Source organism: Balaenoptera ricei, chromosome 13 (genome assembly GCF_028023285.1).
Source record: "Balaenoptera ricei isolate mBalRic1 chromosome 13, mBalRic1.hap2, whole genome shotgun sequence".
NCBI lineage: Eukaryota > Metazoa > Chordata > Mammalia > Artiodactyla > Balaenopteridae > Balaenoptera > Balaenoptera ricei.
In genome coordinates, this window is record NC_082651.1 from 40781143 (window position 1) to 40807326 (window position 26184).

Sequence of the window (26184 nt, forward strand, 5' to 3'; positions counted from 1 at the left end):
CAATTCTTTTGGATCAAATAGAGTACTCCATGGCCTTTTCTGATTATAGAGGTCTCATTGTTTGATGGTTAGCACAAGCCTTTTGCAAGCATATCTTGGCTTTGGAATCCTAGAGGCCAAACTTTACTTCAGTGGAATATCCATTTTGTTCTTACTTTAAGCATGAAACAGTGAATCATAGAAACAAATGTTCTTGGGTCATCTGGTCAGCCTCCCGGGTACAGCTACAGGGTGTTTCCTCTAGAGTACGATCTAGTCTTTGTACAGTCGCCGTTTAAACATCCCAGATGTTAGGGCATCCTCATCTCTCATAGCAGCTCAAAGAACAAAACAAGCAGTGTTTTCTTGCAGGCTTCTTTCTCCTGCCTGCTGCCCTGTCAGCTTGCCCCATACTTTATAGCAAACCCAAGGAAGAGCATCTATGTCTCACAGGCAGAAGTATGACTTCAGGGATACCCTTCACGACGAGCCAGAGCAAGGGTACAACAGGTTCGTGTTCACCTGCAAACTTGCAGATTGCCTGGAAGTGGGACCAAGAGCAAATCATCTATTCTGTTGAGTTGGGGGCTTTTGAGTCTTCTAGAGCTTTAATTTCTCTCACATGGCCACATTTCTTTCCCCTTCTTTCTGGGACACCTATGCAATGTTTTCTCCTTTGTTCAGAGCTGTGAAAAGGAACTGTTTGTTTGACTATGAGTTTCCCTTTTTTTAACTCCCTCCACCCTAAACCCATAGCTCTCTTCCTCTCCCAAAGAAGAAAGAGGAAAGCAAGTCACAATAATACTTCTGTAAATTTATGGCCACTCTGTAATGTTTAATCACAGCTACGTGACTGGGGGCTTCAGAGCAGGCGTACAAGTTCAGCGCAAGGTGAATCTTGTCTGAGATAATCTGAAAGTTCATTCAGAGGTGAGGGCAGCAGCCTCTTGCAGACGGGTGAGGTTAACAGGAGGTCACCTGCTTTTTTTTTCTTCTGGTCTTCTCCCGTTTAATGTGTAAACAAAGGGAAAATGTAACTCCCAATGAACTTGGCATATGTTGTGCTCACGCTAATCTTGGCCTGGCCAACTGTAAACAGTCCAATATCCTGTAGCTGAGTCTTTCCACCCATTCTCCGCCTTTTGGAGAGCATGAAGAAACACCAACTGAAAGCAGACACTAGCACCTAGTGGAGGCAGAGTCCGGTGCCCCCAGAGAGCCACCAGGGGCCCAGGGGAGGCCCTGGAGAAGACCGCAGACCAAGGTGTTTGCTGTGATGCATTGAGGGCCTCCAGCACTCTGGCCGCTTGTGATGCTTTCTGACAACCATCAGTCAGCATGCATTTATTGAGCTTCTTTTCTGCCCCACTACACAGTGCTAAACACTAAGAAGACAAACACGGATGAGCCCTAAGGTGCTTTCAGGCTGAAAGGCGAGAGTACCTATGATCTGGCCCTAGAGGTAGGAGGATGAAGGAGGGGACTTTGCTGCTATCCAGAGAAAGCTGACGACAGCTTCTGGACAGAACCCTGTCAGAAGTTCCCCTCCATTGTAGGACTGTGTTTGGTTTCCATCCCATTTGCAGACATGTCTCCAGGCCAGAGAATTCCAGAAGCTTACAGGGGCGGTATATGTGGGCAGTATGGGGGCCCGTAGTCTGAGCATCAACAGCTTTTGGTAGAGCAGTGGCTGCTTGATGATTTGTGACCAACTCTCATTTGCCATAAGCCCAATTCCCTGGGAGTCCAGAGCCTCTGGGCCAGTGCAAATGTGCTTGAGGAACATACCTCTGCTGTACCCTCTTGGAGTGTGGGAGTGTAATTAGTATTCCAGTATCCAGAGCAGGAATTAATAATTAGTGAATTATCTGTGGCAAGTGTTAAACCTCAAACCAGCTTTTAGAACCCCTTACTCATTTGAGGAGTATTTAGGGAATGTGGACTTTCCCAGCTTTCAGCCAACATAGGACCATTTTAGTAGTATGAGGTAGTAAGGAGGTCCTGAGCCGCCAAGAAGATACAGTCTTCAGCTGTGAAATTCCCTTTGTACTGTGCTTGGTACCACTCTGTGACCAGGAGATAGAAACCTCTTTAACTACACTTGATGCTGAGTATTTCATAGCTAACATGGGCCCAGACCTGTGCCAGGTAAAAGCAGAGAGAAAGATCCTGTCCTTAAGGAACTTATAACCTCCCTGAGGAAGCAAGACAAAAATAATAATAATAATAATAATTAGGAGTTTAAGATAGGCTTTGGTACTATCAAGTGAGATATTATACCTGGAGCACCTAATAATAATTAGGAGTTTAAGATGGGCTATGATACTACCAAATGAAATATTGTGATGAAGCCTTCTTAAGGGTCTCTTTAGAAAGGGAAGGATCTGGATAGGACAAAGAGAAAAGGGGAGGTATTCCAAATCAGAGAACAGCATGAAGGCATTGTGAGGGCAGAAATGAGTTGGTCAGCTTCATTGTCATTTTCTTCTTCTCCTTCTTTCATCATTGTCATCATCATAACTAATATTTGCTGAGCATTTACTATGTGCCAGGCGCTATGCTGAGTACTTTACCAAGGTAGGTATTATTATTTCCACTTTAATGAGAGGCTGGTATCTTCCCCGGGGCCATAGAAGTGAGAAACAGTGAAAATTCTGAACTATAGCTCCTAGGCAGAATGACTTGGATTTGCCTTAACACCACTCATCTTTATAACTCTGAAGATTTCCTAACCCCCTTCCCTCTGCCCCCAGCCCAGTGTTGTAAAGTGTTTGTTTGTTTTTGAGATCCACAAAGGGGACAGGAGAAGGTGTTGAGAAACTTTAGCTGTTAAAGGGGACACTTTCAAGTCAGGAAAGGGGTTAGTCCATGGAGAGGACTAGTTAAGGGGTGACAAGATGATGGTGATTTGCCAATGCACTGTGGTATCTCTTTTGGGGTTATTTTCTTATAGACATGGGAAAGATCTCAGGTAAAAGAGTAGATTGTTTTTCCCACAGCTTGCCCAGGGTGTTTAAAATGTGGGTGGTCCCCTCCTAAAAACCATTGCTTATGATCTGGCCCTTGAAGGAACTCTGCTCCCAGGGAACAAGCCACATGGACAAATGCTAATCTGGAGAATGTCCATCTGCCCCTGGCTCACAGAGAATATGGACATGATGGCCCTGGGGTCAGGAGAAGAGAGTTGCAGCTTGAATGAAAGCCAGGGGCTCCGGCCAATGTTACATTGAAGCAGAAGTCAGACAATTGTTGTTGCTTTAAAGTTCATGAAGGGTAATGTTTAGTTGCTTTTTCAAAATGTCTTTGAATAGTAATGATACCCTATTAGTGATAAGAGTGTTATTAACTATAACAATGTGAAATTTTCAAGTGGTTTCACATACTATATCTCTTTTCATACCTTTATGCAATAAATTGAAGAAGGTTTTTTTAACAAATTCACATCAGTGATTGAGTCACTGAGTCAAAAAACCATGATGATTTGTTTGAGACCTCACAACAAGCCATACTATAACCCAGAGATGATAAACACAAAGATCTAGTGTTGGATAAAGGCTCCCATGCCATCAAGGACTAAAGACGTTATTACTCTGGCCATACAAGGAATCAGAAGACTGAGTTTATCTTTGCAAAAATAAAAGAAGAAATTTTTCCATTCGAGGATCTCTGAGAATGACACCAAACTCTCCCACAAGGAGGCTTCTTTCTTCTCCTAATTTCTCCTTCCCACCCAACTCAAACACTAGCTAATGGGCATTCAGATGCTCCAAGTTCAAGGAGATAGAGGATAATGGCTATGGAAGCAGAGTTTGCCATTCTCTACCATCCCAGGTCAACCTCAAATATCTTTGAAAATCCTGTGGAGACTTCCTGATCCATTCCCAAAGGCTCAGAAAGGGATGTAACTTCCTGACATTACTATTCAGAGAAGAAATATTTTGTGTTTATCTTAATTCTAGTCAGAGTGGGCGTGCTTCTTTCTTTATTCCTCTGCATGTTTTTTCTCAAGGAGAGATGGAGATCCTTTTAGTTATCTCTTTAAGAGTCTTGACCTGGACTGAGTTTCCTCTGTGCCACTTGCCGTGGTATCAGATTCAGAGGGTATTTAAGTCGGCCCATTACGTGACCTGACATTTTTACATCATTTCAGATATTCATGGTGGTATCGATGGACTGATACTCCTTTCTCACCATACTCACCTAGAATGCTGCCTATTCCCTGGGTACAGGCAAGCCACTGCAGGGATTCCCTATCAGCCAGAAACACAATTGTGCAAATTCTCATCATTTAATGAATTTGATAAATACAGTGTAGTATATTTAAGTGCACTTATACAGTGGAGAATACTGTTTAGCAGTCAAAATCAATGAACTAGGTTTACGTGGATCAACGTGGATAGATCTTGAAAACAATATTGAATGAAAAAAGCAAGTTGCAGAGTGTTGTGTACAATATTATAATATATATGTAAAATAAAACACAAAACATTACCATTTCTCTAGCAAAAGCATAAAAACATGTAGGAGATACATAACCAAATCACGATAGTGGTCTGTCTCCTCCAAGAAGGCAGAAGGGAGGGGGATTTCACCTTTATTTATAATGTTTTATTTCTTAAAAACAAAGGGAGGATCTAAAGTAAATTAAATGCTGACAAATTGTTAACATTTGTTCACTAGGGCTAAGATGGACTTTATATTTTCTTTTTTTTGAAAGTAACTTTTTTTTTTAAATTTATTTATTTATTTTTGGCTGTGTTGGGTCCTCGTTTCTGTGCGAGGGCTTTCTCTAGTTGTGGCAAGCGCGGGCCACTCTTCATCGCGGTGCGTGGGCCTCTCACTATCGCGGCCTCTCTTGTTGCGGAGCACAGGCTCCAGACGCGCAGGCTCAGTAGTTGTGGCTCACGGGCCTAGTTGCTCCGCGGCATGTGGGGTCTTCCCAGACCAGGGCTCGAACCCGCGTCCCCTGCATCGGCAGGCAGACTCTCAACCACTGCGCCACCAGGGAAGCCCTATATTCTTTTTTACTTTATTTTTTTTAATTAAAAAAAAAAAAAAAAAAAAGCCTCTCTTTCCTTCTCCTTCACCTCTCTAGGCATCTGACTTGCATTCTGTTCTCATAGATTTTGGTTCTTCACCAGCTGGTTAAATTGCACCACATAGTAGAAAGAAAAGTGGGCTAGGAGTCAAGGGCTTATGTTCTAATCCCACATCCATTCATAGTAGCTTTGCGTGTGATCATGAAATCTTTCTGGACCTTAGCTTCCTCCTCTGTAAGGTGAAAGGACGGTCCTATTCTCTGCGATTCCTCACAGTTTGCCATTTTAGCAGGCTCATTCCTGCTAAGTGATGAGAATTACTCTCTCTGTCCTGTAGCTGTTTACTTCCTGATAAGGAATTATCTAGATTTAGAATCTCAGAGCTGGAAGGGACATTAATGTCGTTGGTCATCAGTAAGTGTGACTTTTAGAGGAATCCTACTTAGTAGTAGGACTGTCTGCTAGTGGTAGATCCAGGGCCACAGGGCTAGGCGTCTGTCTCTTATTTTGGCAGTGTGAAAACCCTTCAAAAGCCAAAGGAATACATCTAAAGCTGGCAAAGGAAAGCAGGGTGGCTAAAGGTATGTTTACTAACCAAGAGGCAGATAATATAGAACAAACCAAAAAGGTTTGGGATCCTGAGTGTTTTTAAAATGCCAGGCATAATTCAGGCAAAAATTGTTCCTCCTTCAGAGGAAAATTCTGAGAAGTAACTTTGTGACAGTTTCTGACATGAGGACAGTTTTAGAAGGAGATTCTGTTAGAAAAAGGAAGGCCATTCATGGTTGTTGGGGACAGGGGTGGAAATGGAGGTGGAGAAGAGGCTCTCTAGGGTTTAGATCATTTCTAAGATTCCCCTGTCTCTCTCAGCCTTAACTGACTTTAGTCACACTGAAACCTGCCACAGGCCCCTGGCCAGCCTGACCCTCTTACCTGTAAAACTCACAGTGAGCAAGGACGAAGGGCAAAGCAGGGCGTGTATTTCCCTCCTCCATAGCTTAAGCAAAAGGCAGGTGTGAGAACTCAGAGACATATTGATTCGTCTGCTTTTGTTTGGAATGAGAATGGTTATAGGAAGCACCTGCTTGATTCATTCATTTGTATTACTTGCCTGGTCCCTGGAGGAAACCGATTTTGAAAACTCTGCTTTGTGATCACCATTTCGTCTTCCCTGTCCCCCTCCAACACTCAGCCAGCCTTCAGTCCTTCAGTTGGACCCCATAAAGTCAGTAGCCATCCTGTCGTCCTATTACTGCCATCTTAGTCTAGATCCTCATTACCTCAGATCTTCCTGCTTGAAAATTTTCTCCTCAAGTCCATTTAGCTTACTAATAAATTGCTACTGAAATGTTACCACTCCCCATGGCATATAAATTTTTAAAAAAATCCTCATAAGGGCAATCAGCACTCTTCGTAGTCTAACTCAGCTACTGCCCCTTCAGTCTTCCCACTCCTGGCCCTCTATATGCCACCTCTGCTCTTCCAAGTTGTATACCAACAGGCCTTTGAGAGAAGCCCAAAAGGGAAAAGAGGGAAAGGCCCCATCTTGAGGGTCAGACTATCCTGTGTCTAAGTCTTGACTCTATCATTTACTGAATATGTTCCTTTTGGTCCATTCTTTTAACCTTTCGGGGCCCTCATTTCTTCATCTGTAAAACAGAGATACTAACCTCTTAGGCTGTTGATTTTCCTGGAAATTAAATGAAATAGATGAGTAAGTTGCCTGGCCCAGCAGAGTATCTGTCACGTAGTAGGTGTTCAAGAAATGTCCCATTCCTTCTTCCCTTGAGCACATCTCAGCTACCCCTCTTTCTGCACCTTGGCTTCCACTAGTCTCTGTTTCCTTCCGTCCCCTTCTCTGTTTCATCTAAATTGTGCCCATCCTTTTGAAAGACTAGAACTTGAAATCTTTGGGGCCTCTCCCATCTTTCCTTGTCCTGAATGCATCTTGCACTCACTTCCCCACGGCCCTTCATTTGGCTCTTAAGGGCAAGTGCCATGCTCAAAGCACTTTTTATCGAATTTCTTTAATTCCACCTATTTCCAAAATGGCCTTGAGGTGACTCATTAAAATGGTACATAAAATATAATTAGGAAAATAGAATTGAAAGGAAGGAAAGAAATTTAACGAAAAGGGAAGCAGCAAATATTTACACCAACCCCATGGGGCTGAGTCTCTAGCCTTCCTAGGAGCTAGTGTTTACTTAACACAGTCTTTGGGAGGCGGAAACCTTTTGAAGTTTGGAGCTTATAGAGAGGAAACAAACAAACAAACAAAAAGCAACCCTTGGTGGTTGAGAACCATTTATCATCGAATACCTCTTTAACTGGTCTATTGATTAGCTCCAAAATTTGACAGCGGAATCTGAGTTGCAATTTTACTCAGTCTCCAACCCCTCACGCACAGAACAAAATAGATTTTAAATGCATATCTGACTGGGCTAAGGGTCTTAAGAAGTTAGCCATCTAGCGCTGAGCCTTTTGTCCAGATGCACGCTCATTTCCCAGGCCGTGGAGATTCTAGCTTTTTCTAAACTTATCCAGGGTATAAGGATGTTCCCTGCTTAACTATCCTTTTGATGTCAGATATTTTTTCTTATGCCGATCATGAAGTTCCTGGACTGTAATTTGTAATGACTCATATAAGACAAGACAACTAATGTTTCTAATTTATCCATTTACAAAAGAGAACCCAAACCATTTTCATTATGAATTTGTGATCGTTTTTCCTGCAGATTATCTAACCAGTGTCTCCAAACTTTTTTGACTGGCCACTACTGATGACAAAGAAATCTTGAGGACTCACCCCTAATATATGTATATATATAACAATTTATTAACAAATTGTTAATAAATAAAATTGCCCTCCTCCGCCCCTCCCCTGGGCAACTCAAACAAATAATCTAAAAACAATACTCACCGTAGCTCTACTTCTAATCTCATTATTGGCAATTAGCGTAGCCTATGAATGAACTCAAAAGGGACTAGAATGAACTGAATATGGTATTTAGTTTCAAACAAAACAAATGATTTCGACTCATTAGATTATGACTAAACTCATAACTACCAAGTGTCTTTAGTGTACACAAATATTATTATAGCTTTCACAATATCCCTTGTAGGACTGCTAATATATCGATCCCACTTAATGCCCTCACTACTATGTCTAGAAGGCATAATATTATCACTATTCATCATGGCAACCCTAATAATCCTAAACTCACACTTCACCTTAGCCAGCATAATAGCAATCATCCTATTGGTGTTCGCAGGCTGCGAAGCCACACTCGGATTATCCTTGCTAGTAATAGTATCAAATACGTACGGCACTGACTACGTACAAAACCTTTATCTCCTCCAATGCTAAAATTTATCATCCCTACGATTATACTAATACCCCTGACTTGATTATCAAAAAATAATATAATTTGAATTAACGCTACAACCCATAGCCTGCTGATTAGCCTCACAAGCCTGCTTCTTCTTAACCAGTTTAATAGCCTTAATTTCTCATTAATATTCTTTTCTGACTCCCTATCTACACCACTACTGCTCTTGACAATGTACTCCTACCTCTGATATTAATATCCAGTCAGTCTCACCTGCTCAAAGAATCGCTGAGCTGAGAAAAACCATACATCACTATACTAATCATATTACAAACATTTTTAATCATAACACTTACCACCACAGAAGTAATTCTGTTTTACGTTATATTCGAGGCCACACTAGTTCCTACACTCATCATCATCACCCGATGTGGTAACCAAACAGAACGCCTCAATTCAGGGCTCTATTTTCTATTCTATACACTAGTCGGATCACTTCCACTGCTAGTGGCATTAGTATATATCCAAAACACCGCAGGCTCTCTGAATTTCTTAGTACTCCAATACTGAACCCAAGCATTACCCAACTTCTGATCCAACGTCTTTATATGACTAGCCTGCATAATAGCCTTTACGGTAAAATTACCCTTCTATGGCCTCCACCTTTGACTACCCAAAGCACACGTAGAAGCCCCTATTGCAGGCTCTATAGTCCTTGCAGCCGTATTACTAAAACGCGGGGGCTACAGCATACTACGAATTACAGCGATACTCAACCCCCTGACAGAATTCGTAGCATACCCTTTTCTTATGCTTTCCTTATGAGGAATAATCATAACCAGTTCAATCTCTCTATGCCAGACAGACCTAAAATCACTTATCGCATATTCTTCTGTCAGCTACATAGCACTTGTTATTGCAGCTCTTCTCATCCAGACTCCTTGAAGTACATAGGAGCCACCACTTTAATAATCGCCCATGGCCTCACATCATCTATATTATTCTGCCTAGCAAACTCAAACTACGGGCGAGTCCATAGCCAAACTATAATCTTAGCCTGAGACCTACAAACTCTCCTCCCACTAATAGCCACTCGATGACTACTGGCAAACCTGACAAACTTAGCCTTACCCCCAACTATTAATCTAATCAGAGAACTGTTCGTAGTTGTATCAACCTTCTCATAATCAAATTTTACCATTATCTTAATAGGAACTGACGTAATTACAGCCCTGTATTCTTTTTTTTTTAAACATATTTATTGGAGTGTAATTGCGTTACAATGTTGTGTTAGTTTCTGCTGTATAACAAAGTGAATCAGCTATACGTATACATATATCCCCGTATCCCCTCCCTCTTGCGTCTCCCTCCCACCCTCCCTATCCCACCCCTCTAGATGGTCACAAAGCACCGAGCCGATCTCCCTGTGCTATGCGGCTGCTTCCCACTAGCTATCTATTTTACGTTTGGTAGTGTGTATATGTCCATGCCACTCTCTCACTTTGTCCCAGCTTACCCTTCCCCCTCCCCGTATCCTCAAGTCCATTCTCTAGTAGGTCTGTGTCTTTATTCCTGTCTTGCCCCTAGGTTCTTCATGACCATTTTTTTTTTTTTTTAGATTCCATATATATGTGTTAGCATACAGTATTTGTTTTTCTCTTTCTGACTTTCTTCACTCTGTATGACAGACTCTAGGTCCATCCACCTCACTACAAATAACTCAATTTCATTTCTTTTTATGGCTGAGTAATATTCCATTGTATATATGTGCCACATCTTCTTTATCCATTCATCTGTCGATGGACACTTAGGTTGCTTCCATATCCTGGCTGTTGTAAATAGTTCAGCCCTATATTCTATATATATACTAATTCTGACACAACTCAGTGAATACACACACCATATTAATAATATTACACCCTCTTGTACATGAGAAAATGCCCTTATAACCCTCCACATTCTACCCCTCCTACTGTTGTCACTAAATCCCAAAATCATCCTAGGCCCCCTGTATTGTAAATATAGTTTTAAAAAAACACTAGATTGTGAATCTAGTAACAAGACTGAGACTTCTTATTTACTGAGAAAGTTTTGCAAGAACTGCTAATTCATGCCCCCATGCCTAACAGTATGGCTATTTCAGGCTTTTAAAGGATAGTAGTTATCCATTGGTCTTAGGAGCCAAAAAATTAGTGTAACTCCAACTAAAAGTAATAAACCTATTTTCCTCTTTTGCTCTGGTCACACTGCTTATACTAATCATCCCAATTATAATAACTAACACAGATTTCTACAAAAGCAACAAATATCCATCATATGTAAAAAATACTGTCTCATATGCTTTTATTACCAGCCTAGTTCCAACAATAATATTCTGCCACACAGGCCAAGAAATAATTATTTCAAACTGACATTGAATCACTGTCCAAACCCTTGAATTAACACTTAGCTTCAAAATAGATTACTTCTCAATAATATTCGTACCAGTAGCATTATTTGTTACATGGTCCATTATGGAGTTCTCAATATGGTACATACACTTAGACCCTTACATTAATCGGTTCTTCAAGTACCTGCTCCTCTTCCTCATCACCATGCTAATCCTTGTTACTGCCAGTAACCTCTTCCAACTTTTTATTGGTTGGGAGGGGATTGGAATTATATCCTTCCTGCTTATTGGGTGGTGATATGGTGAGCAGACGCAAACACAGCTGCTCTCCAAGCAATCCTATATAACCGCATTGGGGATATCAGGTTCATTATATCAATAGCGTGATTCCTGTTTAACTCAAACACATGAGACCTGCAACAAATTTTTATACTCGACCTAAATCCCTCAAACCTTCCCCCTTATAGGACTCATACTAGCTGAAGCCAGAAAATCAGCCCAATTTGGACTTCACCCTTGACTCCCCTCAGCAATAGAGGGCCCCACCCCTGTATCAGCAAGCACAATAGTTGTGGCAGGGGTCTTCCTACTTATTCGATTTTACCCTTTAACAGGAAACAACAAACTTATTCAAGCAATAGCGCTGTGTTTAGGAGCCCTTACCACCCTATTCACACCTGTATGTGTGAATGAACCCAAAATGACATTAAAAAAAGTGTTGCTTTCTCTACTTCAAGCCAATTAGGCCTAATAATGGTTAACAATCGGCATCAACCAACCCTATCTAGCATTCTTACACATCTGCACACATGCTTTTTTTAAGGCCATACTATTCATATGATCTGGATCCATTATTCACAGCCTGAATGACAAACAAGATATTCGAAAAATAGGAGGCCTATTCAAGGCTATATATACCTTTCACCACAACAGCCCTTATTCTTGGGTGTCTGGCATTGACAGGAATGCCTTTCCTCACTGGCTTCTATTCTAAAGACTCGATCATTGAAGCCGCTAACACGTCTTATACTAACGCCTGAGCCCTGTTAATAACTCTAATTGCCACCTCCCTCACAGATGTCTATAGTACCTGAATTGTCTTCTTCACACTGTTAGGACAACCTCGCTTTTCTCCCCTAACCTCTATCAATGAAAACAACTCCCTCTTAATTAACTCCATCAAACGCCTACTAATTGGAAGTGTCTTTGTCGGATTCATTATCTCCAACAACATCCCCCCAACCACAGTCCCCCTAATAACCATACCCTTACATCTAGAACTAACTGCCCTTGCAGTAACCATCCTAGGCTTCATATTGGCACTCAACATTAACACAAATCTTGAAATTTATCTACCCCTCAAATACCCTTAAATTCTCTAGCCTCTTAGGATATTTCCCCACCATCATGCATCGCCTACCTCCTTACCTAAACCTATCAATGAGCCAAAAATCAGCATCCTCCCTTTTGGACTTAATCCGACTAGAAAACATTTTATCAAAAACCACATCCCTTATTCAACTTAAGTTCCCCAAACTAATCTCAAGCGAAAAAAGCCTTATCAGACTATACTTCCTATCATTCCTTGTTACTCTCACCTTTAGCATGCTTTTATTTAATTACCATGAGTAATCTCCATAATAACCACCACACCAATAAGCAGTGACCAACCAGTAACAATCGCCAGCCAGGTACCATAACTATATAACGCCGTATTAGATACTGAACAGCTATGAAAGAATAGTCCTACACACACCCTTCTCCCCACCTCAGTTTAAGAAACAGAACATTATTATTACCTTTGGAAGTCTGCTTGTGTGTATGCCCATGTGCGTGTACATACTCATGTTACTATCATTAATATTTTAAGGCACAATATGTACTTAATCTAAGTAAAGTTCATTGTTCACAGTAGTGGATGCAAATCATGTTTTAAATAGCCTTTTTATAATTTCAAGTTTGGAGGACTACTTTATCAAATCTAATTAGTCATCATTGTTTTTACTTTGTAATGTGGATGACAAAGAGCTTGCACATGATACGGAGACTTGTAAGTTCTGCCATTTTCTTAATGTTTGCTCATACTTACATTGTTAATATTGTCTTCAATTAATGGTGTCTTTGCAGGGGTATTTTTATTTTATTTATTTATTTTTTTTATTGGCGTATAATTGCTTTAATTGCAGGGGTATTTTTAAACCACTTATTTATTTTGGCCAGAGAGGGAGGGAGGGTAGTTTAGTTAAAACTCAGTAGTATAGTCCCTAGTCCACTTACCTAGCAATCTTTAGCAAATCACAATATCCTGAAAGGAAACTGGCCCACGGCTCCCACCTCCTTCTGCTACCACATCTATGGCAGCAGCTCCATCCCAAACCGACACCTGCCTGCCTCCCTGCTTCCCCACCCCAACAAGGGGCAACTCAGTCAGCCCAGGGCAGAGGTCTCCCATCCTCCCCTTGAACATATATGTATAGTATGGTTATTATCACCCTGCAGCAGGATAGATGCTGTCATCAATGAGAAGTGGCCTTATAGGACAGTCTGTGACACAATGGAATGCTTGGTGTTCGATTTTTTAAATTTTGGAAATCTTCCCTCAGACACCAACTGATGACAGTGGGAGAGCCTTAAGCCTCCCTATTTTTCTTTTTCTCTTTACCAGAGTAGTCTCAGAGGTGAAAAGTTTAGATAGCAAACCTATAAACCCACATTTATGAGGCAAATAAATATTTTTCAGAGCGACATCCCCTTTCAGGCGGAGCTGCCAATGTGCAATTGGTCTCTGATAAAGAGCTGAATGAAGCTTCCACCCACCTGGCAGCTGGGCTGGAGGGAAATCAGGGAACAGCACAGCCACTGCTTACCCTTTGCCTGCCTGTACTCAGCCAGGGTGAAAAAGAGGAGAAGGGCAGAGCTTTCTGGGAGGCCCCAGTGCCAGCCTATGGAGTGGCCATTGTTGCAAAACTCGGGTATAAGCCAGATCCCTTTAACCTATAGAGATCCAGAGAAACTTGGAACCTCTCCCCACCCCAGTTTCATAGCCTGTGGAATATCCAAAGGCCTCTTTCAGATTTCTGTGAATCCCTAGACCTCCAGTCTTCTTGTTTCCTGGGCTCCCCTTTCCACGGTGTAGTTTTTCAGCTTTCTAAGTGTGAAACTCAGACTTTCTGAGTTCAGAGGGGGAAAATAAATCATTCACCCAACAATTAAGAACAGTAGATTTATCTAAAGAATGGGATTGAGGGCATGTCTTTTTAGGGATTTATATCACATACTACACAGCAAACAGCTTTGAAAAAGTCACTTATCAGGACTTCCGTGGTGGCGCAGCGGTTAAGAATCCACCTGCCAATGCAGGGGACATGGGTTCGAGCCCTGGTCCGGGAAGATCCCACATGCTATGGAGCAACAAAGCCCGTACACCGCAACTACTGAGCCTGCGCTCTGGATCCCGCAAGCCACAACTGCTGAGCCCACGTGCCACAACTCCTGAAGCCCGCATGCCTAGAGCCCGTGCTCCGCAACAAGAGAAGCCACCACAATTAAAAGCCCGCGCACCACAACGAACAGTAGCCCCCGCTCGCCGCAACTAGAGAAAGCCCGCGCACAGCAACAAAGACCCAATGCAGCCAAAAATAAATAAATAAATAAATAAATATTTTTAAAAAGTCACTTATCAGACATCCCAGATCTCCAAAGATGTTTGGGGCCATAATAGCAATAGGAATTCCCTTCTTAACCCTTCTCATACATGTTAGTTAAGTCTCCTCTCTTTAGATTAGCTCCCTGCCTCTCAAGAACCAGAGTAACAAATTCCATCCCCCTTCTCTACCATATGTCTTGGCACCTTGGGGATCTTACAGAGCAAGATATTTCCCCCAAACACGTTTCTCTATTCTAAAAGAATTCCGATGCCTGATGTTAAGATAATGAAGTTTTTGCCATCTCATTATAATCAGAATGGTCTCCTTGAAAGCATTTTCTTTCCTTCTTTAATTTAGTGGCTATTAGACATTTTACATCTGAGAGAATTTCAGACCACACTGCCCTCCCTGGCCTGCATCTAGAGGCAAACTTTTTCTGTAAAGGACTAGATAGTGAATATTTTAGGTTTTTCAGGCTATAATGGTCTCTGTCACAACTACTTAACTCAGCTGTTATGGCACATAAACAGTCATAGACGATACGTCAACCAATGAGCATGGCTGTGTTCCAATACTTTATTTACAAAAACAAGTGGTGGCTGTAGTTTTCCTGCCCATGATCTAGAAGAAAGCACATAGCAGCTTTGCTGAAAACAAGTGGAGAAGCCTCCAGGCTAAAATTCAATCTCCTTAGCTTGTTAGCATATGAGGCCATTTATCATTTGCTTCATTTGTACTGCTTATTCTTAAGGCAGTCCCCACCTACCTGACTCAAGCTTAGATGCCCTTCTTCTGAACTTTCTTTGCACCCTGTTAGAGTACATCTCAGAGCGCTAACATCACTCTGTATCTGTTATTTACTAGACTGAGTTCCTCAAGACTGGAGATGTCTTATTCATCCTTTTATGTGCCTAGAAGAATGCCTGATACATTGTTGGTACTCAGTTTGTGTTTGTTAAAATAATTGCTGCTTTCTCTTTCCTGTGTTTGCCCAGATTTCTGTGTCAGGAAGTGCTCCTGAGGATATGTGGGAGGCAGACAGATGGTCTTCTCTGAATGAGAGTGACCCAGCACCAGGGACAAGGCGTTGGGGGAACCTTGGGCAATAAACACAAATGAGTCATTAGTCAAGTCCATGCCTTTTGGTGGACTTCCCACAATTGTCCTCTTGATCTGTCCTCAGCTATTGATAGGAGCTGTTATGTTTCCATATCCGAATGAGAAAAACAGATTTGGTGACTTATCTGGGGTCACGCTGTCAGTCAGGGGACCCCCAGCCTGAGGGTCTTTTTGCTGTGCTAAACTGCCTCTTAAAAGGCACCTGTGCATTAGTGTTTATGAAAAATACTTTATAATGATGCGATTGGTTTCATCCTGTCAAAGACTGGGAGTGGACCAAAAAAAAAAAAAAAAAAAACAATCTCCTGGCTTAGTGTTCTGTATGTTTACTGTTCTCTTAAGTAAGTAAGTAGACTGTACTTTATATGGTAGCTGTGTTCTGAAGAGGTAGCATATTTAGAATTTTGTCATTTAGATTATATGTTAAGTGTTCCAGAGGAGCATTTTATTTGAAATCGTTTTGCCGTCTAACCTGTTTAACATGAAGATTTCTTCTGGAATGTATATAAAGTGCAAATTCAGATTTCCGTAAATCAGGTTTACTTCAAGGACATACCTACTTTGGGAACACAATTCTCTACAGGACTCAGTGTGCCTGTTCAAAAGAAAACATGTAAAGAAAATCACCCCTGGGGGAAAGAGGTATGGCTATTGTCATGTGTCTTTGTGTCTGTCTGTGTGTACCTTCGCTCCTATGGTCCTTTGCTTCCCATGGAATCTTTAAGAGGTGGCTCTCCCTAACATGAGGTAGGCCCCATGCTGCCCGCTAAGAGCCAGCCCAGATGACTGCTTGAAGCCAAACATCTGCTGAATTCCCATTCACTAGTCATAGGATCTTCCCCTGGGACCTTAGAACCAAATATCCAGGGCTGGGTTCCCACTCGTCTGTCATGGCTATTATCACTCCTGTTTGATGTTTCCTTCTTCCTCAGACGACCTTCCTTCTAGTGCTGGTCAGAAGGACCCTAGGTTTGGTCTATTTGGAAAGTTTGTTGCGAGAAACACAAATTATAAGTCCATCCCACCATCTATCCAATGTTGTTCCTATAACATTGTCAGTTTACCTACTTTAATTCTATGTAACATGTTTTTACTGACTACCTGCTAGTAATCTAGCCCTGCTAGTAATCTAGGCCCATGCTGTAGAGTAGTCGAAGGAGAAAACATGATCCCCATCCTTGGGAAGCTCCCATTCTACATGGGTGATGAGGCTCACATCTCAGGAATTAGTGGTAAAGGCGAGAATATATAAAACACTTCTCCTCACCAAAAGTAAGCATGATATGAACTGTTTTGGTAACAAATACTAGTCTAGTAGTGGGAACAAGCCGGGCATTCTTCACCAGTCTTTTCATTTTTACTTTCTGAGTTCTGTGGGTAATCCTTTCTGCCTATGAGAACACAGGGGCACCCTCAGGATCATTTGCTTGCATATTAACCTATAATTCTCCTTTACCTGTGAACAACTCATCCATTTGAAATCACTTCCACATCTTCTGTTGGAGAAGTATGTATGTTGATATGCATGAACAAGGATCAACGGAGTCCTACTTTATCTTAGTATCTCCTTTCGAAGGTATTTCCTAGAAGTTTGCAATTGTTCTGCTATTCTAATGCTATCTGCACTCTGTCCAGTTAACTCACTCTCTGGTCTTGGACTAGTTTTCACTTTGACTCACTTGGATTTTGCTAGTCTTTCTTAGCTACCATTGCAAAAAAGAAAATCTGTTCAGAAGTTTGACCTAGCCTTAGGCAAGTACCTTACCCAAAGGCTGAATCAATGAAGATTTTGAAAAATAAACAGCTGTGGCGTCTTGGGGAATGTAAGCCATCAAGCCATCTCTACCACTTGTCTACTTTGTGATTTTCAGCAATTTGCTCATCCTTTCTGGGTCTTTGTCCTTCCCACTCCCCCACCCGCATGAAATCAGAATTGTAATTTGAGTCCTATTAAGCCATGAGCATGTTCTGAAATAACAGAAATATATTAGAGACAGCTTTAGGACTGCCAAAGCCCTAGTTAGAAGTCATATAGATAAAAGTCATAGAGGAGGCCAAAAAAAGAAAAAAGAAAACAGATATTCCATCATAGTAGCTTGTTTAGTATAACCTGATTCAAATGTCTTTCCTTGTCCTATCTTTTCCCACTTGTACACATTTTTGTGTAACCAATAATCACATAATTTACAATTTTTATTAACCTATGTAGTTTATAAGATGTCACATCAACTACTACATGAGTTTAATTCTCCTGTTCCGATAAATACCATAAACAAATAACTCTGTGTTTGAGGTCAAAGCATCATTAATGATTGGTTCAGTTTGCTTTTGATTGAAGTAGCCATAACATTTATCAGTATGTTCTACTCTGAAAATATCTAACAACACTCCTCTTCCACCAGTTAAATGATAAAATGCCCCCAAACATAATGTCTGATGTGTCCCTTGAAAATGACTTATCTAGTTTACAAAAACCGCATGTATATGAATAAATCACGAATACAATCATTAATAAGGAATTAGCATCTTTTGGAATGAGTTCTAGGATTACGGTTAAGTGAAAAAAGCAGAAGTGCAAAAGAGTATCTATTGCATGCTACCCTTCAGGTGAGAAAGAAGAGGATATAAGAAAATTCACATGTATCTTCTCATTTGTACAAAAGAAGCAAAAGAAGGATAAACCAGAACCCTGCGAAGGGTCGAAAGGAAAGATGTAGAAAGAAATGGGGAGAATAGAACAGCTTAGTTGGGATGAGGAGGGAACGATACTTCTGAGTATACTTTTTTATGTAGCTCTGACTCATTCCCCAAAATACATGATTTAAACCAACCAGAATGTGGTGGGGTGGGGGTCCAAATTGAACACAAGCAGTGAAAAATAAATCTACACTGAAAGGAGTGAGGAAGAAAAGAACTAACCTAAGTAATTTAAAAACCACTATTCTGACTGACATAAAGAATCCTAAAGATGCTACCAGAAACCTACTAGAGCTAATCAATGAATTTGGTAAAGTAGCAGGATACAAAATTAATGCACAGAAATCTCTTGCATTCCTATACAATAATGATGAAAAATCTGAAAGAGAAATTAAAGAAACACTCCCATTTACCATTGCAACAAAAAGAATAAAATACCTAGATATAAACCTCCCTAGGGAGACAAAAGACCTGTATGCAGAAAACTGTGAGACATTGATGAAAGAAATTAAAGATGATGAGATTGGTTCAAGACGGCAGAGTAGAAGGACATGTGCTCACTCCCTCTTGCGAGAGCACCAGAATCACAACTAACTGCTGGACAATCATCAACAGGAAGACACTGGAACTCACCAAAAAAGATAGCCCACATCCAAAGACAAAGGAGAAGCCACAATGAGATGGTAGGAGGGGCGCAATCACAATAAAATCAAATTCCATAACTGCTGGGTGGGTGACTCACAAACTGGAGAACACTTATACCACAGAAATCCACCCACTGGAGTGAAGGTTCTGAGCTCCATGTCAGGCTTCCCAACCTGGGGGTCTGGCAATGGGAGGAGGAATTCCTAGAGAATCAGACTTTGAAGGCTAGTGGGATTTGCTTGCAGGACTTCGACAGGACTGGAGGAAACAGAGACTACACTCTTGGAGGGCACACACAAAGTAGTGTGCACATCAGGACCCAGGGGAAGGAGGAGTGACCCCATAGGAGACTGAACCAGACCTACCTGCTAGTGTTGGAGGGTCTTCTGCAGAGGTGGGGGATGGCTGTGGCTCACCGTGAGGACAAGGACACTGGCAGCAGGAGTTCTGGGAAGTACTCCTTGGTGTGAGCCCTCCCAGAGTCTGCCAATAGCCCCACCAAAGAGCCAGGTAGGCTCCAGTGTTGGGTCACCTCAGGCCAAACAACCAACAGGGAGAGAACCCAGCCCCACCCATCAGCAGACAAGCAGATTAAAGTATTACTGAGCTCTGCCCCCCAGAGCAACACCCAGCTCTACCCACCACCAGTCCCTCCCATCAGGAAACTTGCACAAGCCTCTTACATAGCCTTATCCACCAAAGGGCAGACAGCAGAAGCAAGAAGAACTACAATCCTGCAGCCTGTGGAACAAAAACCACATTCACAGAAAGACAGACAAGATGAAAAGGCAGAGGGCTATGTACCAGATGAAGGAACAAGATAAAACCCCAGAAAAAAAAAAAACTGAATGAAGTGGAGATAGGCAACCTTCCAGAAAAAGAATTCAGAATAATGATAGTGAAGATGATCCAGGACCTCGGAAAAAGAATGGAGGCAAAGATCGAGAAGATGCAAGAAATCTTTAACAAAGACCTAGAACAATTAAAGAACAAACACCTAGAAGAATTAAAGAACAAACAAACTGAGACAAACAATACAATAACTGAAATGAAAACTACACTAGAAGGAATCAATAGCAGAATAACTGAGGCAGAAGAACGGATAAGTGACCTGGAAGACAGAATGGTGGAATTCACTGCTGCAGAACAGAATAAAGAAAAAAGAATGGAAAGAAATGAAGACAGCCTAAGAGACCTCTGGGACAACATTAAACGCAACAACATTCACATTATAGGGGTCCCAGAAGGAGAAGAAAGAGAGAAAAGACCCGAGAAAATATTTGAAGAGATTATAGTTGAAAATTTCCCTAACATAGGAAGGGAAATAGCAACCCAAGTCCAGGAAGCGCAGAGAGTCCCATTCAGGATAAACCCAAGGAGAAACACACTGAGACACATAGTCATCAAATTGACAAAAATTAAAGACAAAGAAAAATTATTGAAAGCAACAAGGGAAAAATGACAAATAACATACAAGGGAACTCCTATAAGCTTAACAGCTGATTTCTCAGCAGAAACACTACAAGCCAGAAGGGAGTGGCATGATATATTTTAAATGATGAAAGGGAAGAACCTACAACTAAGATTACTCGACCCGGCAAGGATCTCATTCAGATTCGACGGAGAAATCAAAAAGCTTTACAGACAATCAAAAGCTAAGAGAATTCAGCACCACCAAACCAGGTCTATAACAAATGCTAAAAGAAGTACTCTAAGTGGGAAACACAAGAGGAGAAAAGGACCTACATAAACAAACCCATAACACTTAAGAAAATGGTAATAGGAACATACATATGGTTAATTACCTTAAACGTGAAGGGATTAAATACTCCAGCCAAAAGACACAGGCTCCCTGTATGGATACAAAAACAAGACCCATATATATGCTGTCTGCAAGAGACCCACTTCAGACCTAGGGACACATACAGACTGAAAGTGAGAGGATGCAAAAAGATATTCCATGCAAATGGAAATCAAAAGAAAGCTGGAGTAGCAATACTCATACCAGATAAAATAGACTTTAAAATAAAGAATGTTACAAGAGGCAAGGATGGACACTACAAAATGATCAAGGGATCAATCCAAGAAGAAGATATAACAATTATAAATATATATGCACCCAACATAGGAGCACCTCAATACATAAGGCAACTGCTAACAGCTATAAAAGAGGAAATTGACAGTAACATAGTAATAGTGGGGGACTTGAACACCTCACTTACACCAATGGGCAGATCATCCAAAATGAAAATAAGGAAACAAAAGCTTTAAATGACACATTAAACAAGATGGACTTAATTGCTATTTATAGGACATTCCATCCAAAAACAGCAGATTACACTTTCTTCTCAAGTGCACACGGAACATTCTCCAAGATAGACCACATCTTGTGTCACAAATCAATCCTCAGTAAATTTAAGAAAATTGAAATCATATCAAGCATCTTTTCTGACCACAACGCTATGAGATTAGAAATCAATTACAGGGGGAAAAAACGTAAAAAACACAAACACATGGAGGCTAAACAATACGTTACTAAATAACCAAGAGATCACTGAAGAAATCAAAGAGGAAGTCAAGAAATACCTAGAGACAAATTACAACAAAAACACGATGATCCAAAACCTATGGGATGCAGCAAAAGCAGTTCTAAGAGGGAAGTTTATAGCAATACAAGCCTACCTGAAGACACAAGAAAAATCTCAAATAAACAATCTAACCTTACACCTAAAGGAACTAGAGAAAGAAGAACAAACAAAACCCAAAGTTATGAGAAGAAAAGAAATAATAAAGATCAGAGCAGAAATAAATGAAATAGAAACAAAGAAAACCATGGCAAAGATCAGTAAAACTAAAAGCTGATTCTTTGAGAAGATAAACAAAATTGATAAACCATTAGCCAGACTCATCAAGAAAAAGAGGGAGAGGACTCAAATCAATAAAATTAGAAATGAAAAAGGAGAAGTTACAACAGACACCGCAGAAATACAGAGCATCCTAAGAGACTACTACAAGCAACTCTATGCCAATAAAATGGACAACCTGGAAGAAATGGACAAATTCTTAGAAAGGTATAACCTTCCAAGACTGAACCAGGAAGAAATAGAAAATATGAACAGACCAATCACAAGTAATGAAATTGAAACTGTGATTAAAACTCTTCCAACAAACAAAAGTCCAGGACCAGATGGCTTCACAGGTGAATTCTATCAAACATTTAGAGAAGAGCTAACACCCATCCTTCTCAAACTCTTCCAAAAAATTGCAGAGGAAGGTACACTCCCAAACTCGTTCTATGAGGCCACCATCACCCTGATACCAAAACCAGACAAAGATACTACAAAAAAAGAAAATTACAGACCAATATCACTGATGAATATAGATGGAAAAATCCTCAACAAAATACTAGCCAGCAGAATCCAGCAACACATTAAAAGGATCATACACCATGATCAAGTGGGATTTATCCCAGGGATGCAAGTATTCTTCAATATATGCAAATCAATCAATGTGATACACCATATTAACAAACTGAAGAATAAAAACCATATGATCGTCTCAATAGATGAAGAAAAACCTTTTGACAAAATTCAACAGCGATTTATGACAACACTCTCCAGAAAGTGGACACAGAGGGAACCTACCTCAACATAATAGAGGCCATATACGACAAACCCACAGCCAACATCATTCTCAATGGTGAAAAACTGAAAGCATCTCCTCTAAGATCAGGAACAAGACAAGGATGTCCACTCTCGCCACTATTATTCAACATAGATTTGGAAGTCCTAGCCACAGCATTCAGAGAAGAAAAAGAAATAAAGGAATACAAATTGGAAAAGAAGAATTAAAATTGTCACTGTTTGCAGATGACATCGCTATACTATGCATAGAGAATCCTAAAGATGCCACCAGGAAACTACTAGAGCTAATCAATGAATTTGGTAAAGAAGCAGTATACAAAATTAATGCACAGAAATCTCTTGCATTCCTATACACTAATGATGAAAAACCTGAAAGAGAAATTAAGGAAACACTCCCATTTACCACTGCAACAGAAAGAATAAAATACCTGGGAATAAACCTACCTAAGGAGACAAAAGACCTGTATGCAGAAATGCAGAAAACTATAAGACGCTGATGAAAGAAATTAAAGATGATACAAACAGATGGAGAGATATACCATGTTCTTGGATTGGAAGAATCAATATTGTGAAAATGACTATACTACCCAAAGCAATCTACAGATTCAATGCAATCCCTATCAAATTACCAATGGCATTTTTTACAGAACTAGAACAAAAAATCTTAAAATTTGTATGGGGACACAAAAGACCCCAAATAGCCAAAGCAGTCTTGAGGGAAAAAAACGGAGCTGGAGGAATCTGACTCCCTGACTTCAGACTGTACTACAAAGCTGCAGTAATCAAGACAGTATGGTACTGGCACAAAAACAGAAATATAGATCAATGAATCAGGATCGAAAGCCCAGAGATAAACCCACGCACCTATGGTCAACTCATCTATGACAAAGTAGGCAAGGATATACAATGGAGAAAAGACAGTCTCTTCAATAACTGGTGCTGAGAAAACTGGACAGCTACATGTAAAAGAATGAAATTAGAACACTCCCTAACACTGTACACAAAAATAAACTCAAAATGGATTAGACACCTAAATGGAAGACCGGGCACTGTAATACTCTTAGAGGAAAACATAGGAAGAACTCTCTTTGACATAAATCACAGCAAGATCCGTTTTGATCCACCTCCTAGAGTAATGGAAATAAAAACAAAAATAAACAAATGGGACCTAATGAAACTTAAAAGCTTTTGCAAAGCAAAGGAAACCACAAACAAGACGAAAAGACAAACCTTAGAATGGGAGAAAATATTTGCGAACGAATCAGCAGACAAAGGATTAATCTCCAAAATATATAAGCAGCTCATGCAGCTCAATATCAAAAGAACAAACGACCCAATCAAAAAATGGGCAGAAGACCTAAATAGACATTTTTCCAAAGAAGATATACAGATGGCCAAGAAGCACATGAAAAGCTGCTCAACATCACTGATCATTAGAGAAATGCAACTCAAAACTACAGTGAGGTATCACCTCACACCGGTCAGAATGGGCATCATCAGAAAATCTACAAACAACAAATGCTGGAGAGGGTGTGGAGAAAAGGGAACCCTCTTGCACTGTTGGTGGGAATGTAAATTGATACGGCCACTATGGAGAACAGTATGGAGGTTCCTCAAAAAACTAAAAATAGAACTGCCATACAACCCAGCAATCCCACTACTGGGCGTATACCCAGAGAAAACCATAATTCAAAAACAGTCATGTACCACAATGCAGCTCTATTTCCAATAGCCAGGACATGGAAGCAACCTAAGTGTCCATCGACAGATGAATGGATAAAGAAGATGTGGCACATATATACAATGGAATATTACTCAGCCATAAAAAGGAACAAAATTGAATTATTTGTAGTGAGGTGGATGGACCTAGAGACTGGCATACAGAGTGAAGTAAGTCAGAAAGAGAAGAACAAATACTGTATGCTAACACATATATATGGAATCTTAAAGAAAAAAAATTGTTCTGAAGAACCTGGGGGCAGGACAGGAATATAGACCCAGACATAGAGAATGGACTTGAGGACACAGAGAGGGGGAAGGGTAAGCTGGGATGAAGTGAGAGAGTGGCATGGACATATATACACTACCAAATGTAAAATAGATAGCTAGTGGGAAGCAGCCACATAGCACAGGGAGATCAGCTCAGTGCTTTGTGACCACCTAGAGGGGTGGGGTAGGGAGGGTGGGAGGGAAATGCCAGAGGGAGGAGATATGGGGATTATATGTATATGTATAGCTGATTCACTTTGTTATACAGCAGAAACTAACCATTGTAAAGCAAATATACTCCAATAAAGATATAAATAAATAAATTAATTAAATTAAAAAAATAAAAACCAGTATTCTGACTGGAAATTGTAAGGCTAAAGACAAAAAAGAACTGTATGAAAATACTATACTCTAGTTAGTAAACTTGTTTTTCTCACATGGGTATGGATTAGCAATTCTGAAACTACTTCATACTGCACTAGGATTGAACCAGTAAGTAAAATATAATGAGAGCCAGGTTTGTCATTGTCAGAGAAAGATGTGATAAATAAGGAAAGAGGGAAGGAGAGAATGAATCCTCTGGTGTTTGACTGGAATCATGGACATCAAATATGAACTCATGATTTTAAAATATATTCACAAAAGATATAGATGTGTTAATAAACATACATATATTTCTTAGCTCTGTCCACTGAGAGGGCCTAGAGGCAATAACATCTCAATAGAAATGAGCATGCTTCGGTGCTTTGTGACCACCTAGAGGGGTGGGACAGGGAGGGTGGGAGGGAGGGAGATGCAAGAGGGAAGAGGTATGGTAACATATGTATATGTATAACTGATTCACTTTGTTATAAAGCAGAAACTAACACACCATCGTAAAGCAATTATACTCCAATAAAAATGTTAAAAAAAAAAAAGAAAAGAAAAGAAATGAGCATGCTAAGTGCTCAGATCTTGGTTTCTAAAAACCATTCCCCAAAACAAAGAACTAGAGCTCCTTGGAGAAGTAACTGGTTCCAGAGCAAGGGCAGGGAAAGTGCAAGATGAACTTGGAACATTTTATAGTGTCAGCAAGTAAGGAATTCTTCAAGAAAGGATAGGGACAGGTGGAAAATACACCGGAGAGCCAGTCTGAAGGCGTCCCTAGTGGCCAAAGCCAGAATAATTTGAACAACAACATGAATAATGATTGTATTAGATTATAACCCATGAAATAAAATAAATATCTGTGAGGTCATACTGATATAAATAATTGGATAAATAAATAAATGGAGGAAAAGGGACAGCACTTTTCCTCGCAGGAGAATTCCATTTAATAACTACATATATTAAAATTATTAATATTATCAATATTAATAATAACTATTGTTGTAGGCAGGATCCACCAACGGATGTTAAAGTTAGTGGACAAAAGTTTGAGGAGAAACAGGATATTTGCATAGTATTAAAGTATATCTCCCATAAGAAATGTATTAATTATTTACAAAAGTAAAAGTAATAACTTTGCAGTAGAGAAACTCACCACCTTAACCAAATGATCAATAATGAGATATGTGGGCATCATATATATACCTGATACGATGCACTGAGAAGGGGGCAGTATCACTCCTTTTCTATAGTATTTTTGCAAAAAAAAAAAAAAAAAATGCATAACCTCACTCCAGAGTTTCTTTTTTTTTTTTTTTTTCATAAATTTATTTCTTTTTT

The 26184-nt window shown here is 40.3% G+C and overlaps 1 protein-coding gene and 1 pseudogene across 2 annotated transcripts in view; both read left to right on the top strand.

The window, feature by feature from the left end:
* EXOC6B (exocyst complex component 6B) overlaps nucleotides 1-26184 on the top strand; it is a 727664-nt gene that overhangs the window by 677494 nt on the left and 23986 nt on the right. The gene's annotated exons all lie outside the window — the stretch shown is intronic.
* On the top strand, nucleotides 7626-12368 carry LOC132377273 (NADH-ubiquinone oxidoreductase chain 5-like; annotated as a pseudogene).